Source organism: Barbus barbus (genome assembly GCF_936440315.1).
Source record: "Barbus barbus genome assembly, chromosome: 19".
NCBI lineage: Eukaryota > Metazoa > Chordata > Actinopteri > Cypriniformes > Cyprinidae > Barbus > Barbus barbus.
Genome location: NC_136747.1, coordinates 26,683,838 through 26,704,892, shown reverse-complemented (window position 1 = coordinate 26,704,892; position 21,055 = coordinate 26,683,838).

The window sequence follows — 21,055 nt, the reverse complement described above, 5'->3', positions numbered from 1 at the left end:
ATCACGAGCATGCAGTGAGTATGTAGGACACTGTTGCACAGCAGTTGACATTCCCAAGCGCGCGGAGAGGACGGCAGCAGCAGCAGCAGCCCACGGCGACCTGAAGTGTTTATGGGGGGAGAAGGACGTTCGCGCACGGAGGCTTCTCGGAAAGTGCTGACATCAGCTGGAAAAACACAGGCGAAAATATTGAAGTGCGTCTCATTTGCATAATAATAGTCTACGGTGTGTTGAGACACCCCGAACAAACGTCTCATCGGAGTTGAAATCAAAAGAACTTCATTGACATTTAATTCTCACGTACGCCGTTTTCAATGAGACCGATTCAAATCAGTACACAAGGCACTTCTGGAGCAGGTTGTAAAGGACACGTGGAAGGTCAAAGACAGGATATTGTAGAAGAACACTATTTACTTCTGTACTTCAACCCTCAAACGTCTACTTTTTTATGCTATATTGTCAAGAAGTGCCTTTTCATTTGATTTCATTTGAACTAACTGCACACATTTAGTTTAGCTAGATTTCATGGGGTGTTCAGGTTAATAATAATATTACTGTGCATACATGGCTCAAAAACATTTTTCATTTCTTTATTTTCTATGCATGTAAGGCCATGAACATATGTTTATGTTCAGATGTAGATTTAATGAAAAAAGGCAAGCCATATTTCAGTCAACTCTGACCCTAAAAAAAAAAAAAAAAAAAAAAATGAAATGATCAGAGACATGTTTTAGTTTTAGTTGTTAATGAATATTTTTTTCTAATTGAGCACATCCTGGTTTTGTCAGCTTTAGCAACCAATTTATGATTCTACCTATGCACAAGAACACAAATACTATCTAAATTATCATTGAAATGTATTTTTATTGACCAAACACTGGTTTTATATAGAATATGCATATAATTGCATTATTGTGGAAGCCTGTTTCTGCTACAGGATGAAAAATAAAATAGGTCGTTGCAACTTATCTCACTTTTTTTAGTTTACATCTTGCAATTCTGAGTTCATGTCTTGCAATTCTACGAAAAAGTCACAATTCTGTGTTTACATCTCACAGTTCTGAGATTGTATCTTGCAATTCTATGAAAAAGTCCCAATATCTAGTTTATATTTCAGTTCTGAGTTTGTCTCATAATTAAAAAAAAGTTGCAATTCTTCATGTCTTGACTTTGTCTTGCAATTCTGAGAAAAAAAGTCAGAATTGTGAGATTTAAACTCAGAATTGCAAGGAAAAAACAGATTTGTGAGAATAAATGTTGCAATTGTATCCTTTAGGGGATACAAGCTTCTATACATATTTTACACTAATATACATATGCTTTAAGAAAAAACGAAAAAATGTTGTTTCAAACCTGTATGACTTTATTTCAAATAATATTAGACCCCTGACTTTTATTGCACTGACATTTTTCAAAATATCTTGTACTGTGCTGCACAGAGGAAAGAAAGTCATGCAGGTTTGAAACGAAAAACAGCTCTAGACTGTAAAAATGTTTGCCAGGTACCCTAAATGAATTTAACTAGTTTTATTCAAGTCAATAATATGATTTAATTTGACCGAATCAGCCTGGAAATGTAATTTCCATAGGTCAGATCAGGTAGAAATAGCTCTTTAAGGTCACACCTGCACTTTTTCCAGAGAAAAAGAACATCGGATGGATGGATGAAGCCATCATATACTGCTGAAAAGCTGACAAAAGAAAAAAATAAGGTTAAACTCACAGCTTCAGACGATACAGGAAAATGTCACAATCTATTTCCACAGTCATGCGTTCATAGAATCACAAGTTATTGCACCATCTATCTCTCCTACCAAAGCATACGTGCGAACACACACACACACACACTTCTGCAGAGCGCCACTCTTGTTCTCATGAGGTTGTGTCGGCTGAGACCTGATGCCCCTTTGCATCTGCTACGGCCGGCCGGTGACATTGATGGGCAGATTCAGGCTTAGCAGCTGCCCTCCGTCTCTCTCGCTCTTGCACTGATTACAGGATCCTATAGAAAATCTGCATTAAAAGGATAAACGCAGCATTGTGCTTTAGACAAGCTGTTCAGCAAAATCTGCATTCAATGATAGATAGATAGATAGATAGATAGATAGATAGATAGATGGATGGATGGATGGATGGATGGATGGATGGATGGATGGATAGATAGGACTGGAAGAATAAACATTATCAATAATAGTAAACATTACAATCTGAACAGTGTTTCACAATGTAAAATAAAGGAATGATGTGCAATAATCACATTAAGTCGATTACAAAAGAAAAGAAATGCTGTAATGCTTGGAGCTGTATCCTACGACACTTTAACACAGGAAAAACTGATTTTGGTTTCCCAGTTTCAGAGAACATTGGGATTTATTTGGGGTTATGAGAAACTCAAAGATTATGTGTATTGCACTGAACTCACAATAAGCCCATTGCATGAATGTTATTGGTACAGTAATTGTCTGTTGAAAAAATACAATGTACAGTGTTCTTGTGAAAGAATAACAGAGCGGTGCAAAAAAGAGAAATGCTTAGACATCAATATTTTAGCTTTAGTTTAGGATAATTCAAGCCATATTCAGACATAGTGGTATTATTACCGAGCAAACATCTTATGAATAAAGCACAATTGTTTCATAAAAGTTTGCTTTTGGCTCTTGCGCTGTGGAGAATAGCAGTTTTTACAACAGCTCCCGGTATATCCGGAAGAGCATTCCATCTGGAAAGTTGCTTTGTCAGCGAGCTGACACACTGAAGTGATCGGAAGGATCATCAAAAGTTATAAAGACCTCAGAAGAATTTCTGTCTTTTGAATAGATGTGACTCCTCTGATTCATTCTGCTGAATGCAGCATTTTCTTTGGTGAATCAATGCAGGCGAAACAAATCATGTCAAGTTTATTGTCACTCCTCTATGGAAGCCCATTTCAGACACACAAAAAAAGTCATGTCAGATTAAAAAGTCATAGTTATGAGACAATTAATCAAAATTTAAGTAAAAACTCTACATTTTTGTCTCAATTATGACTTTTATCTCATAATTTCAACGTGTTGTCATAATTGTTTTTTCTTATAATTTCAACTTTGTATCTCATTATTGACTTAATATCTCATACTAAGTCATAATTATGAAATAAGTCAAAATTATGACACGTTTACATTGTCATAATTGTGACTTCTTATCTCATAATTTCAGCTTTTTCTATAATAATTTTGACATAAGTAGAAATTATGACAGTCATAATTCTGATAAAAAATAATAAAACAATATTCAAAAATTAAATAGTAAGTTATAAAGTTGTCAAAAATGTTGTCATAATTATGACCTTATCTCAAAATTTCAACCTTTTCTTTCAGAATTTTAACATAAAAGATATGATATAAAAAGTAAAAAAAATTGTCACAATTATGAGATAGAAAATAAAATAATGACAGTCAAAATCATTAGATAAAAAGCTAATTATTTTTTTAAATTCTATTTTTGTCATAATTTGTTAATTGATTTCATATCTTAATTTTTTAAATCTCATAATTGTCAAATTTATCTCAATTATGACTATAATTTTTACTTAATATCATAATAACTTAGTATGTCAATTATGATTATTCATCTGATAATTATAAATTTTTATCTAATAATTATGGCAACTTTTTTATCTAATAATTATGATTTACCTAAGCAATGGAAATGGGCTTCCATACTCCACATGACATACACATGAAATGTGGTTTGCTTGAAACAAAAGGTCCAGATTTTTCTTTTCCATTGTTTTTTTTTATTGATCCATTATTTGTTTGTGGCAGTAGTTAAGGCATGTGTGGCGATAGGAACAAACCCCTAACACGAATTATTGAACTTCAGCATAGAACTTACTATCCTATACTAAATCATCAGATTTAACAATTTATGCCTGGCAATGGAACAAATTAAAACAAGCTTTAGCAGTATAATGTGAAGGAAAGAAAAACAGGTGCTGTATGTGTAGAAGCAGGTTCAAACTGCCCTCAGGCCTTTCATTTCCACTCTTACTCCTAATGGAGAGTTTAAACCTTAATCTCACAGGAGCGTCACCCCTTTCAGTGCTCATGAAGATAGGGGACCCTCCATGGAGGATCTTTTGACCCGTACCCTCCTGACCCGCTATGCTCCAGTGGTCATTACAGGGTAGGGGACTCTCTCTTTCCCAGCATGCTCTGACAAGAGCATGCATACAGTCACACATGGGGCTTCTCTTGAGAAAATCAGCTATCAGTCTAATCTGTGTGGCTCAGGAGGCTTGAGAGACATTAATCTTATTTGTCATAACCGGTCTCTGGGGAACAGACCCCACCGGCCCGACCCACGGCCCCATTGGAGGGGAAAGGGGGGTGCGCCACAGGAAACCCCATATCGCACCCGTGCAGTCCCTGAAGCTAATTAGATGTGAGAGTTAAAGAAACTACGAGGGGTACAAAGGCACCATTATGTAGATTCCCGTTTCGTTTTGGCCCTTCTGAGAGCAAATGGAGAAGATTAAGAAAACGGGAGTGTGCAGACAGGCTGATAAACCTGCTTCGGCTCAGGAGCTTCAGACGGGCGTGGATATATTCGTCGACTGGCTTGTTATTTTGGTCAGTTCCAAACATGCTGATTCGACAGTTCCTAAAACCTTAAACATTAAAGCTGTCTAATGCAGTAGCTCTCAACTGTTGGGTCACGACCCAAAAATGAATCGCAGTTCCCTTCTGAAGTGTCATGGACAGCAGGAACTACAACTAAATTCAAATAATAAAATGCAACTAATCTTATATTCATGCATAGTTAGACTACTAAAATGTCTTGTTTGAAAAGAAAAGAGAGAACACTTATCATAGCTTTTTTTTGTTGATATCAACTGGTCGTCCAATCTGGATGCAAATTCATCTGTTACTTGTAGAAACTAAATTGGATGCAACATGAACCATGTCCAACATGCCCTCATCCTCAAGAATCATGAACAAACTACACAATTCAGATACATTTGCAACTCAGTGAATTCCTGCAGCTCAAACAGCAGAGCATGGGATGAGCAACACTAAGGTCATGGGTTTGATTCCCATTAAATGCAAGCACTGACAGAAGCATGTATATAACTTCAATGCAATTTAAATCACTTTGGATGAAAGTGTCTGTCAAATGCATAAATGTAAATGATGATAAACATGGTTATCTGCCATATAATATGTGACCCTGGACCACAAAACCAGAGTCAATTAATAAGTGTAAATTTTTCGAAATTGAGATTTATACATAATCTGAAAGCTGAATAAATAAGCTTTCCATTGATGTGTGGTTTGTTAGGATAGGACAATATTTGGCCAAGATACAACTATTTGAAAGTCTGGAATCTGAGGGTGCAAAAAAATAAAAAATGTTGAGAAAATTAAGTTTTTATATATTTATGGTAGGGAATTTACAAAATATCTTGATGGAACATGATCTTTACTTAATATCCTAATGATTTTTGACATGAAAGAAAAAACAATCATTTTGACCCACACAGTGTATTGTTGGCTATCCCTACAAATATACCCCAGCGACTTAAGACAGGTTTTGTGCTCCAGGGTCACATATATAAACTTTAACAACAGTTGAAAACAACAAAATTGTCATAATTTTGACTTTTGACATACTATCTCATAATGGCTTTTTGTGTCATAATTATGATTTATCTCATAATTTTGAGTCTTTATCTTAGAATAATGACTTAGAATGTCATTATTTTGACATAATTGAACAAACCCTTAATTCTAATCAAACCATAAAAATAGAAGATGTATTTTAGCAAATAATAAAGATGTTTAAGTGTTTGATTGTAAGGACAATTTTGTGTTTCTTTTCTGTGTAAATTGGGTTCCAACTAAAACAATCTTGTTTCTCAAGTAAAACCAGATGAAAAGCAAAAGCACAGACCTAATAAATGTTACAGAACTAAAACCCAGTAAGAAATAGTCCGAAATCAGCATTAATCAGTGTGGTGCACACAACAGTTGAAGACAACAAAATTCTCATAATTTTAACTTTTATCTCATAATTATGACTTGGTATGTCATAATTATGATTTTTTTTAAATCTCATAATGGCTTTTTGTGTTATAGAGTAATTATGACTTTTGACTTAGTATCTCATAATTATGATTTATCTCATAATTATAAATTAGCATGTCATTATTCTGACTGTTTTGTCATAACTGAACAGAACCTTAACTCTAAGTAAACCATTAAAATTGAAGAAATCTTTAAAGCAAATAAGAAAGGCATTTCAGTGTTTGATTTAGGATTTTCATTTTTGTTTACTTTTCTGTGATAAACAGTTGGCTTCCAACTAAAACAATATTGTTCCTCAAGCAAAACCAAAAGCAGTATGAAATTGTCCGAAATCAACATTACTCAGTGTGGCGCACACAACAGTTGAAGACAACCAACAGTGGCAGCCGACAATTTGAGCCAAACGTGGCCGGAGGCTGAGGACAGTTAAGACCTCTTCAGTTCTGTGACCTTTAATTGGGACAATGCCGCGTCCACGGCTCTCTTTGTCTTTCGGCCTTTGGAGGCATCATTAAGGCAGTGTGTGGGCGCAGAACCGAAGCCAGCACTGTCATTGTCATTAGCAGAGTCCGGCGGAAGATGTGTGAAGACATCCAGGCCACTGCGTTCAATGAAGAACAAATAAAGAGAGCAGGACAAAGGAAGGCCAACTGGTAAATTGAGGGTACACGTGGAGCGGGGAACTCTAACCTGTTTTACATAGAGCCGATCAACAGGGGAATAGAGCGGATTAGCATTTTTATTGCGCAGCGAAAAGCCCCAGCATCCTGGTGCGTGCCGGCCTCCTCCCTCCCTTCCTCCGTTGTGTCACCTGTCCCATGTCTCCGAGGCTCTGGGATGGCGACGTGCCCCTGGCTTTCGCTCAAACGAATGCTGTTTGTGTGTGCACCTGTGCGGCCGCTTGTGTAAACGTGAGCACGTGTGGCATGCGTGCAAATCATGCATGTGTATGAGACATGGGTGATTTGTGAATAACATAAATGAAATCTTTCTTCCCTGAGGAAATTACTTTGCTCTTTTGTAGCTCTGGAGGTTTCAATTAAGTAATGAAGTCTCAGATGTGTCTCCTTCTGAGAAATAAAAACAGAAACAAGTGAGTCAGTTGTTGAGTACAGAGCAATAAAAATTAATGTGAAATATGATAAGAAGGGTTTATTTATGGTGGCCCAGTAGTGCACAACACAACGCAATTAAAAAAGCAAACATAAGCTCACAACACAACAACATTAAGCCACAACACAACGACATTAAGCCCCAACACAACGCAATTAAAAAAGCAAACATAAGCTCACAACACAACAACATTAAGCCACAACACAATTACATTTAACTACAACACAACGACATTAAGCCACAACACAATTACATTTAACTACAACACAACGACATTAAGCCACAACACAACGACATTTAACTACAACACAACAACATTAAGCCACAACACAATTACATTAAGCCACAACACAACTACATTTAGCCACAACACAACGACATTAAGCCACAACACAATTACATTAAGCCACAACACAACTACATTTAACTACAACACAACGACATTAAGCCACAACACAACTACATTTAGCCACAACACAATTACATTAAGCCACAACACAACGACATTTAACTACAACACAACGACATTAAGCCACAACACAACTACATTTAGCCACAACACAACGACATTTAACTACAACACAACGACATTAAGCCACAACACAACTACATTTAACTACAACACAACGACATTAAGCCACAACACAACTACATTTAGCCACAACACAACGACATTAAGCCACAACACAACGACATTTAACTACAACACAACGACATTTAACTACAACACAACGACATTAAGCCACAACGACATTAAGCCACAACACAACTACATTTAGCCACAACACAACAACATTAAGCCACAACACAACGACATTTAACTACAACACAACGACACTAAGCCACAACACAACAACATTAAGCCACAACACAACTACATTTAACTACAACACGACACTAAGCCACAACACAACAACATTAAGCCACAACACAACTACATTTAACTACAACACAACGACATTAAGCCACAACACAACTACATTTAGCCACAACACAATTACATTAAGCCACAACACAACGACATTTAACTACAACACAACGACATTTAACTACAACACAACGACATTAAGCCACAACGACACTAAGCCACAACACAACGACATTTAACTACAACACAATGACATTAAGCCACAACACAACTACATTTAGCCACAACACAACAACATTAAGCCACAACACAACGACATTTAACTACAACACAACGACACTAAGCCACAACACAACGACATTTAACTACAACACAACGACATTAAGCCACAACACAACTACATTTAGCCACAACACAACGATTTAAGCCACAACACAACGACATTTAACTACAACACAACGACATTTAACTACAACACAACTACATTAAGCCACAACACAACTACATTTAGCCACAACACAACAACATTAAGCCACAACACAACGACATTAAGCCACAACACAACTACATTAAGCCACAACACAACGACATTAAGCCACAACACAACGACATTAAGCCACAACACAATTACATTTAACTACAACACAACGACATTAAGCCACAACACAACTACATTTAGCCACAACACAACGATTTAAGCCACAACACAACGACATTTAACTACAACACAACGACATTTAACTACAACACAACGACATTAAGCCACAACACAACTACATTTAGCCACAACACAACAACATTAAGCCACAACACAACGACATTAAGCCACAACACAACTACATTTAGCCACAACACAACGATTTAAGCCACAACACAACGACATTTAACTACAACACAACGACATTTAACTACAACACAACGACATTAAGCCACAACACAACTACATTAAGCCACAACACAACGACATTAAGCCACAACACAACGACACTAAGCCACAACACAACGACATTTAACTACAACACAACGACATTAAGCCACAACACAACTACATTTAGCCACAACACAACGATTTAAGCCACAACACAACGACATTTAACTACAACACAACGACATTTAACTACAACACAACTACATTAAGCCACAACACAACGACATTAAGCCACAACACAACGACATTAAGCCACAACGACACTAAGCCACAACACAACAACATTTAACTACAACACAATGACATTAAGCCACAACACAACTACATTTAGCCACAACACAACAACATTAAGCCACAACACAACGACATTTAACTACAACACAACGACACTAAGCCACAACACAACGACATTTAACTACAACACAACGACATTAAGCCACAACACAACTACATTTAGCCACAACACAACGATTTAAGCCACAACACAACGACATTTAACTACAACACAACGACATTTAACTACAACACAACGACATTAAGCCACAACACAACTACATTAAGCCACAACACAACGACATTAAGCCACAACACAACGACATTTAACTACAACACAACGACATTAAGCCACAACACAACGCAATTAAAAAAGCAAACATAAGCTCACAACACAACAACATTAAGCCACAACACAACGGATGCATGTATAATAATTATTTAAAATTTATTTTGACAGTGTCAGTCTCTGCAGCCCTTCGATGAGTTCCTCCTCTTCATGGTCCACCTTTCAGTCGGTCTTCCACAGAGAGATCTGGCCTTACATAAAACACTTGGGATGGATTAATTTAGTTTTATTTGTACAGAATATAAAATGTAAATTAAATATAATATAAATGCAAATATATATAACTTTAATACGGTTTCTTGCTCACTAGTGTAATCTAAACGTGTAAATATAAACACGTAAATTTGAGAAAATTTGATACAGTGTAATAGTAATGCAAAATACTAATAACTGTGGTAGTGTAATGGTATGGTTTTTTTTAACACTTCTGCCACTTGAAGGACTGATAGGTCAGGAGGTCATGAAATGAAAAACAGAGGTATAGTGTAAATTGACCATTAAAAATCTTCCACCACTGTCATTACATGTTGCATTATTAGAAATATTAGACGTCTACTCCTACCTTAACCACTCTCTTGCAAACAGGACCAGCGTCCCACTGACAGGACCTGGCTTGACTCTCTAGGCACACCAATGGGGCATGTTAATATCATTAATCAAAGTTTATTAATTATGTCATTCATTAGAGCAGGGATGCCCAACCCTGTTCCTGGCGATCGACTGTCCTGCAAAGTTTAGCTCCAACTCAAGATTTTAAACTCTAAAAGATTTTGTTCGGTCACCAACAAAACATTAATTACCGAACTGAACCGTTTGAAGCGTTTCCTTTGGCGGTAAAACTTTAACGAGATGAACTTACATAAAAAAAGGAATGCTGGATAAAGTGGATATTTACTAACAATATTAAAGGGGACAAAGCCTGTCGTTTTTCATCAATTCAACACCTGCACGTGCTACAGGTGATTAATTTCAGTCCAATATACTATCAAAACACGAACAGTACACTTGTGCACTTTATACCAACAAATAAAGTGGCGTTAAAAGTTTTTTTCCTTTTCTTTTTTTAAACAATTGACTTCATGTATCATGTAAATACCATTGTAAATGAATACATTAATCATTCAATACCATATTTAAATATCAAAGTGTAGTATTGCCACCTGGTACCATACTGTATCTGTACCATGGTAACCTATTTTACTTTTATGAAAGATAAAATTGAAAACCTTCATTTAGCCTCATGCGAGTCTTTTAGTCTTTTAAAGATGTTTTATTGCCCATTTATGTTAATGCTACTTTGTTGTATCATTGTTTATATTTATTTCAGTTTGTGATTCTGGATATTTAGGAATGACAAAGCATGCATTTTCAATATCTTTCAAGATTTTCTATGCACTTTTGGTTTGTTAGTAATAAAATATCGGTCAACTATCCTCTGTGTTTTACTTTGGGTGCCTATTGGGCCAAATGAGGCAGGACTGGCATTGGTTGGCTAGTAGTAAAGTCAAATTATTTTTATGTATGTAGCATGTTTGGTCTTGGGAGAATGTAATGGGAATATTTGAGACCTGTTGCAATAAAACAAAATGTTTTGAATGCAGAGTCTGACAGCAAGTCTGACCTGTTGAAACCTCTTCTGAAATAAAATATGAGGTGAAGATTGTGAGGTTAAAAGTCCCTTTTCCCATTGCTGTCTGGGAGAAACAATTGAGACATTAAAGAGATGTCATTTGTGAATTTTCTTTCCTACATGTTCACACATCCTCTACCAACTGAGGAAGACGCTACGATGGAAACGGGCCCTGTTTTTAGCCAATCAGGTGTTGCGCTGTCCCTCGTCCTCTTCGTTTTCACCCACTTCTCTCCATTACGCTGTTGCTCGGGCTCTTGATGAGCCAAGCGCATTCGTATCGAGTGTCTAGGTCGGAGGAAGATGGGGGCAGGCGGAGTTGTTTAGCTGAACCCTGATGAGTCTCTGAGAGATGAAGTGACTGCCGTAGCGTCAGTGTAGTGCAGTCAGCAGAGGTTTGTGTGGCTCGAGCAATCTCATTATCCCTTAAATGGGAGACGCAGAGTCTATCAGTGTCGGGAGACTGACATCAGATTCGGGGAACGGGGGCGTCCGTGGCTCTCCATGCAAATAACCTTGCTTTCCTCCACTCTGTTTGTCTCTCTTTCTTCAAAAATCTTCTGAGAGCATTAAGCTGCTGTTGATGCACTGGGTTTGCGTTTGAAATATATACTGGAATATATTTAATTATGCATGCTCATTTCCCATATTTTTACATTTAAATAACATTTACCCTAATCTAGCGCCCAGTTAAAATGAATATTTTTGGAATTTATTCATTGCTATTTAGCAAAAATAATATTTAATCCGAAAATGAATCATAACGTACAAACATTTCATATTGTATTATGTAGTGTTTTATAGCAAAATTGACTTAGTTTTTAAATATGGTCTAGTAGTTTAGTGTAATATACAGTAGCAGTATTTAAAAGTTTGTGTTGTATTATTAATTTAATGATTAATGGCCATGACATGAAAAGTGAAATGATCGGCATATCCATATTGGACCGAATTTTAATATCCACGCATCCTTAAAAACTGATCCTTTCAGCGCCTAGGTGTATTTTCTCTTTTAGTGTGTGGTGAATTTTTAGCTTGAAATTATTGAAATTCAGAAGACATTTGGAAACCAAAATGGAAAATTGTGTTGTTCAGCCTGTGTTATTGTTGACAACCTCAAGCCTGTTTACCGACTGCAGCATAAGCCTGTTGAAACCTTGTTTAGTGAGTCAGAGTTAATTATCTAAGAGCCAGACTCTCATCTGATTGTCATGGTTTGATGCTCGTCCATGTCTGTGTGCCAAACACAAAACATGCAACACTCAAAAAACTGAACTGTGCATGACCACAAATTCTGCTTAAAAACTGTCAAATGATTGCAAATTTCAACTGAATTTATTGCATGATATGGCAGTTAACTGGTCATATTAATCACAATAAACTCAATATTTGTTTAAAAAGCATCAAATGAAGATTAATTGTTTTCCTCAGTAAACATCGATTCATTATGTTACATTATTCTGACAACTAGGGCATTAAAATTGACAAAAAGTGATGTATATTACACATGCAGACAGATATCTTTTGCTTCATGTCTTGCTGTTTTTTGGTATTTTGCACTCTTTAAAACAATGCCAAGTTAAAAAGAAGATGAAAAACACATTTCAAGACCCTTGCACTCTTCTCCATGCTGTTGAACTTTTAGTGCATTACATGTTTCTATAATTAAAGTAATAATTATAATAATTCACCCAACATGTTAGACTTTTTTTTACTGGAGGAAGCATTATTATGCATTTTGGACTCATAGTTTGATCAGAAGTGACAGTCTGAAGTGAAAATGCTTTAATTATTGTTTTTTTTTGTTTTGTTTTTTACAAACGTGCAGTTTTTCGGTTCACAAGACGTTGATGACTGGAGTAGTGTGGATTATTGTGGTGTTTTTATAAATTGTTTGGACTCTCATTCTGACTGCACCCATTCACTGCACTCCATTGGTGAGTGATCTAATGTTAAATTTCTCCAAATCTGTTCTGATAAACAACAAACACATCTTGGATGGCCTGAGGGTGAGTACATTTTCAAAAATTAAATTTTTGGGTAAACGGTTCCTTTAAATAAATGAACACATTAAATTGACAGTCCTACTAAAACTTGCACTGATCCATGTTTGTTAATGTATATTCAATGTTTCAGCATGTGCATGCATGTTTGTAAGATCGGGCTCTGTGTTGTCTCGGAGTGTTTTTCATTGTCTGCCTCCGTATCATATGCTGGACCCTGCGGAGGCGGCCTGCATGCCGTAACCAGTGATTTGGATGCAGAATGCATGTCTGCAGCACTGCGGCTGCATGCTGTGCAGGGTTTTTTGGCAGCGTGCATTGCTCTAAAACCGACACACTTCACCTTGTGTCGCACCATCACGCGCCACAACTGTCAGGCACCGACGTCAGGGTTTTATGCCATCTGGAGCGAGATTTAGAAAGAGACAGAGACTGGTGCGTCACAGCTGATTCTAGCGTTCATCCAGACTGGCAGGTCAGGACAACTGATCATATAAACTTGATATTTTATTGTCATTTGCACTCTGGAAATCCAGTTTTATTGTTCAGAAGTTGCTCTTTTGTTGCTCTGGGGACAGAATGAGTTCTCAGTTGTGTTTAAGTGTCAACTTTGTCTTTAAAGTTCCTCCTAAAATTCTTTCAGAAATAAAAAAATAAACTAAAATGAGTCAATATACACCCAATAAGAGTATATGAGAAATATTTGAATTCATAATGAGATTTGATTGCCAATTTTGGCATCTTTTGCATATTGGAGCACAGTATATGACATTGTTGAGATTTCGTCTAAAACTCTAGAGAAGAAATGTGAGATGAATCTCAATTTGTTCTCCATTTAATTTCATAGATAGGAGAAACAAATGAGACATTAAAAATCAATTTTTTGTCTGAGTTATTGTCAAGAGCTATTTTTACTAATTGGCTAATCCAAGCATAGTTTGAGACGTTGTTTAGATCTCATCTAAACCTCAAAGGGAGACAATTGTGAGATTACTGGTGAGAAAAAGCAGGTGAAGCCTCAATTTGCTCTCCATTTAATCTCACTGGTGTGTAGGAAAAACAACTTTAAGAGACATTAAGGAGGTCTGTGAATTGGCAAATCCGAGCATTGTTTGAGACATTTTTGAGATTGCTTCGGAAACATTGCAAAAACATGAGACCACAAGGGGTCATTTTCTTAAGAGAAAAGCAGAGAAGTCTTAATTTGCTCTCCGTTTAATCTCATTACTGTCTAGGAAAAACAATTGAGACATTAAAGAGGTCTCTAGTATTTCTTTATTTTTCTGTGAGTGATTTTTGATGATCAGTTATTTTCAAGATCTATTTTTACTGGTTTCTCAGCTTGGAAAATCTGAGCATAGTTTGAGACACTGTTAAGATGCCGTCTGAAACATTTGACACTTATTTGATTATTTATTGTCAAAGATTATTTTTACTGATACTTTTTAGCATTGAATAAAATGTATTTTTATAAATATTTCATATATTTAAAAACAAAATTGTTTAAATATTTTTAAATATATTTTGAATTCATTTTAATCACATCCTGTAGACCATCTTGGCCCTATTTATTTATTTACTTAATTGTTTATTTATTCATTTATTTACTGAGTCTTTTGTGATGCATTTTGGAATATAATTTTTGAAGGGGGCATGTGATGTTAGCTTAGAATTTGGCCATAGAAGGGTGTATAATGTTGTTGCCTACCTTTTGAAACAGCTTTCATGTCTTCAGCACACCTATGATGCCTAAAAATGCTGTCTAGATAGGCAGCGCTCTAGATTTTGTAAAAGAGCAGTCAGCTGTTGGCAGACAATGATTTGACATCGGGGAGTTATGAATGTGTGTGTGTGTGTGTGTGTGTGTGTGTTTGTGTAGGTCAGCCTTCTCTCTACTATCCTCCAGATGGCCCAGGTGACGTTGTATATGTGCATGTTTGAAGATGGAGAGGACGGAAGATACACACTCTATCAGACATGTGCTCCTCAAACATCTCCATGTAAACATATGTGGAGACATGACAGCGTCAGATTAATCACTGCAGTCTGGAACACACTGCTGTGCCACACACACGCTCACACACCAGACAAACCCATCACACACGCTACAGTGTGTGTGTGTGTGCTGAATACTAATGCAGATTAGCTCCATCTATATCTGACTGTCTGTGTTTGGACACCCTCCATCTTTTGCATATTGACAAAATGCTTTCCTGCAGGGCAGCCCAGTGTCGTTAATTTGACTGTATGGGACACAGTATGATTCAAACGCAGTGGTTCTCAACTGGTGGAGCGCAGGTCTGTTTAGGAAACATGCAACCTAACCACAATTGTGCATATTGTGCATAAATTGCATGCGATTAGCAAAATATTGGCTGAGCAACGTTTTAAAAAAGGGAAAATTTTTCTTATGTTGTTGACGTCCATTCAGTCAAACTCTACCGCAGGTCTGTTCTGATACAGAAATAAAAAGGCTTTTATTGTTGATGTTAAAGGCTCTGCATTTAGTTGTATTTGAAGCAAAATAAAACTACCCAAGGTGAAAAAAAGTTAATTACTTGCTACAAGGATGAATATGTTTAGAACTATGTTTGTAATGTAAATTTACTGTAAATTTGCATTCTGAAAAGTTGAATTGCTTCTTGATGTAAATCCTGAAGAAAACGGTTTAAAACCAGTTCTAACAGTGATGTTTTAAGAGAAGGCGGCATTTATTTGATCAAAAATACAATAAAAACAGTAATGTTGTGAAATATTATTGCAATTTAAAATAACCGTTTTATATTTGAATATGTTGTAAAATGTAATTTATTCCTATGATGCAAAGATGAATTTCAGCATAATTAATCCAGGCTTCAGTGTCACATGATCCTTCAGAAATTGTTCTAATAAGCTGATTTGCAGCTCAAGAAACATTTCTGATTATTATCAGTGTTGAAAATAGTTGTGCCGCTTCATATTTTGGTGATACATTTTGTTTCGGCATTCTCTGATGTATAGCAAGTTCAAAAGAACAACATTTATTTGAAATTGAAATCTTTGTAACATTATAAATGTCTTCACTGTCACTTCTGATTCATTTAATGTGTCCTTGCTGAATAACAGTATTTGTCTAAAAATAAATAAATAATAATAATGTTAGTGTATGTATTTCGTCTGCTTTAGAGAAGTCCATGGGCCAGACAGCATCAGTGGACAGTAAGTGAATGGTGAGTCTTATCATTTGCATTTTATTTACTTTATGATTTTATCCCCATTGCGGTAGAAGCCAAACTAACACACCAAATGACTGTCTTCAAACTTCCATTTGCATTTAATTTGTTCTTGAATGCGCCCTGGAGATTCCCATATTCATAATGGAACTGCAATGTCATTAAAACACGTTTATTGTGTTTCAACTGCCTTTTTCAGGGAGCACGAAGGGCCCGTCACCTCATGAGCGAGGTTAAAGACGCCATGCGGCAACATCGCAGATTAATAACCACGTCTCCGACCGTCAGCGAGAGATTTACGCGCTCTCTGCAGTAAAAAAGAGGCAGGTGAGCGGAGCACCAGGCAGTTGCGATGATGTGTTAATTAGTCCCTGACTGATTTGCACACCGTGGGTATCGTAGTACGTGCGTGTTTGCGCTGTTGGCTGTTTATGGGTTTCCCTCGCTCTCTCAGACAGACTGAAGCGCTTGCTTTGTCGTACTGGACCCAGGTTGCTTGAGTTTTTTTTTTTTTTTAAACTGTCTTTAAAAATGGCAGGTAGGACTGCATCAGCACCCAGAAGGCACCTGGACTCTCAGCTGAGCGCCCAAGTTTAGCCCGAGGCACGACAGCGGAGAGAGTGTTTTGCTTTTGCATGCACGTACGCTCGCAATCACAGCTGCGAAAACAGAGCTGAAACTTCTTTTTCGGCCTGTCATCAAAAGCTCCACTGCAAGTATGAACTCTGGTGTAGAGCGATCATACTGCTTATCACCAGAGCAAGTGCAAGCGAGGTGCTTTGTTTTTGTAATGGCGAGCAACTGCAAGCCAGACATCTGTCTTGGCAGCTATTGACTGCATGAAATGCAGAAAACTGAGATTAGTGAAATATCGCAACTAGAGCTTTCTATTGACAAACAAGCCAATTCCTCTCCACAAAATTCCATTAGTGCTTCAAACTGATTTTTATACATTGTTGTATGTCCATCATCAAAAGCTCTGCTGCATGCATGAACTCTAGTATAGAGCGGTCAAATCGCTTATCACAGTAGTGCTGCAATATCCATTGGAACAGAGGCAGCTGCAAAATTTGTCTTTTGTACATGTGTGGAATCTCAAAATACCTTCCCATCCATGGCTGTCATTCAGAATATCTGCTTTTGGTTGCTGTTACAATCTAAACATTTGTCTTGATGGCTGTCGATTGCATGAAATACGTAAAATCCAACGTTTGTGGAATATCGCAACAACAGCTTTCCATTGACAAATAGGCCAAATCTGCTCCTCAAAATATGCTTTTAATGCTTAAAACTGTGATTTTATTAATCAAAAGCTCCGCTGCATGCATGAACATTAAAGAGCGATCAAGCAATGTTGCAATAACGCTGCATTGTACACTGGAGCAGAGGCAACTGGTACCAAAAGCAAAACCTTTAGTTCGGCTTGGGATTTTTAAAAATATCTTCTCATTCATGGCCGTCATCCAGAGCATCTGCATTTGGAACATTTGCGAGCCAGACATCTTCGTTTTGACATCTTGATGGCTGTTGATTGCATGAAATGCATAAAAAGTCAGGCATTAGTAGAATATTTCAGCTACAGCTTTCTAGTGACAAACAAGCTAATTCTGCTCCATCGTAGGCCCATCATCAAAAGCTTTGCTGCATGCATGAACTGTAGTATACAATGCTCAAAGCTTATTGCAATAATGCTGCATTATCCACTGGAGCAGAGGCATCTGGTGCCTCATGCAAAACCTTTAGTTTGGACATCTTGAAAATCTTAGAAAATCCTTCAGATCATAGCCATTGTCCAGAATGTCTGCATTCGCAATATATGTGACCTGATATCTGTCTTGACAGATATTGATTGCATTAAATGCATAAAAATCAGGTGTTGTTAGCATATTGCAACTACTTCTTTCTATTGACAAACAGGCCGTTTCTGCTCCGCAAAATATTCCATTAGCATTTCAAACTATGATTTCATACATTTTCGTAGGGCTGTCTTCAAAAGTTCTGCCACGCACATAAATTCTAGTGTAGAGCGATCAAACCGCTTGTTGCAATAGTGCTGCATTATCTGCTGAAGCAGAGGCAGCTGGTGCCGAATGCAAAACCTTTAGTTCAGGCTGCTTGAGAATCTCAAAATATCTTCCCGACCGTGGCCGTTGTCCAGAACATCTGCATTCAGAACTGTTGCGAGCCGGACATCTGTCTTGGTGGCTTTCGATTGCATTAAATGCATAAAAAAACAGCATTTTTGTAGAACGTCGCAACTACTTTCTTTTTTACAAACGGGCCAAATTCACTTCACAAAATATGCCTTTAATACTTCAAACTGTGATTTCATACATTGTTATAGGCCTGTCATCAAAAGCTCTGCTGCTTGCAGGAATTCTTGTTGCAATAGTGCAGCATTATCCACTGGAGCAGAGGCAGCTGGTGCCAAATGTGAAACCTTTAGTTCGGACTGCTTGAGAATCTCAAAATATCTTCCCGGTTGTGGCCGTGGTCCAGAACTTCTGCATCGGTCACATAGAGTTGAGTGTTTCGTTTTGAATTGGAAACATCTGTCTCAATGGCCATCGATTGCATGAAATGCGTAAAAATCCGATGTTAAAGGAATATAGCAACTACAGCTTCATATTGACAAACAGGCCAAATCGGCTCCACAGAATACACCATTAGTGCTTCAAACTATGATTTCATACATTGTCATAGGCGCGACGTGATTGAGTACCAGCTGGATGGAGATGGCGGAGTAAACTTGGAACTGAACCACAAAGGCCAAATCGCTACGGGCGCCCGAGCATGTTTGCCTTCTCTAGAAGTCGGGATTTTTGCTGTTTGGAAGTCAAACGCTGTTCGGTTTGTGTTTGTTTTTCTGGGTCTGTGTGTGTCTGTCAACACAGACGGCTCTTGAGGGGGGACGGCTGTCCTCCAGCATACAGCCAAAGGGCTAATTACGGAATAATAAGGAGGGAGAGAGGACACATGTGCAGGGTTGCAGCAACCCCCACGACACACAAACACACACCCGTTATGGCGCGCTCGTGTTAGATGGGCTATCATTCCAAAAAAAGCGGGTCCCTGAGGTCCCTCTCGCCCATCCGCTCACCTATCGCATCCCTCTGCGCAGGTGCTGAGGGGGCGGAGAGACAATTTCCAGCAGATGATCCTCACTCACAAAGCCTGCGGCCCCGCAGTCCATCAATACCGGACGGGGTGGGGTGGGTGACTGTTATTGAGCCACCGGTCGACTCTATCTATCACAGGCCGGTGAGGAGCAGGTGCGGGCCGGATGGGCAGCATCAGACCCAGACGACGGGAAGCGGTGAGCGCCGAGGGAGGTCCCACATGCACGTAGTCGCCCAACACTTTTCCAATTTGCCATAATTAGCCCCCACACGGGCCAGGCTCTGAGCGGCGGGAACCATGGCCTCTGCTTTGGATCAGCTGCGTTAAACCTCCTGTGACATCTAAACTCTTAATTCACTGCTACATTAACAGTACATTTTGAATTTGAAATATAAATACAAAGCAAATAAGAAATAGGTGAATATTAATTTGAAAAAAAATGAATATAAAAGTTTTAGAAATTAACAATGTTGAAATATTGAATAGAACTAAAATTTGTATATAAATATTCGAAAAGTAAAAAATTCTAAAATTATTTTAAAATACTTAAAAAAAAAAAAAAGTATTTTGACAAATGATGAAAAATTAAGATTGCATGTTTTTTAATCTAAGATAAAAAAGTAAATGTAAATCATTATAAAATACTAAAATATGTTACAGTATAGAACAGGGTTCCTCAAATCTTTCCCTAGAGGTCCAATCTGCTGCAGAGTTTAGCTCCAACCCCTGATCAAACTCACCTATCTGTGACTCTGATTAGCATGCTCAGGCGTGTTTGATTAGGGTTAGAGCTAAACTCTGCAGGAATGGTCCAGATTTGAGGATCCCTGGTATAGAATGATGAAATACTGTAAGTTTTTAAAATGTTGATTTTGGAAAAAAAATTTAAAATTAAGGATATTAAAATTAATAATGTTGAAATGTTTTGAATATAAAATGATTTTTGAATAAAATAGTTGACTGTTTTAAATGTGAAATTTAAATAGAAAATATTTGAATGTACTTGGACAGGATTTTGTAAATATTTTGAATATAGAAAGTTGTAAAAAAAAAAAATTATGTTTTTGACTTTAAAATATTTGACTTTAAATATTTTAAAAAAATATCTCAAAATAGCCATGATATATGCAAATATTTTATTTGCATTTATATTTTAAATGTAAAATATTACTAAAAATTGAATATATTTGAATGTGATTTTTGAGTAATATTTTGATGGTAAAAAAAAAGTTTTAGAAATATAAAATGGTAAAATGTAGATTAAAAGTTGCAAATATTTGAATATATTTCACATTTAATATATAAATACAAAAAAAATTGCATATATTTGAATGATTTTTTTCATATAAAAGTATATTGGCTAAAATGAAAGTCTAATATTCCTCAAAAGATAAACTAAAACAAAAAAAGCCCAACACATTTCCAGTTTGCCTGTAATTAGCCCCCACATGGCCCGGGCTCTGAGCAGGGGTGACCAGCGGGAACCGTGGCTTC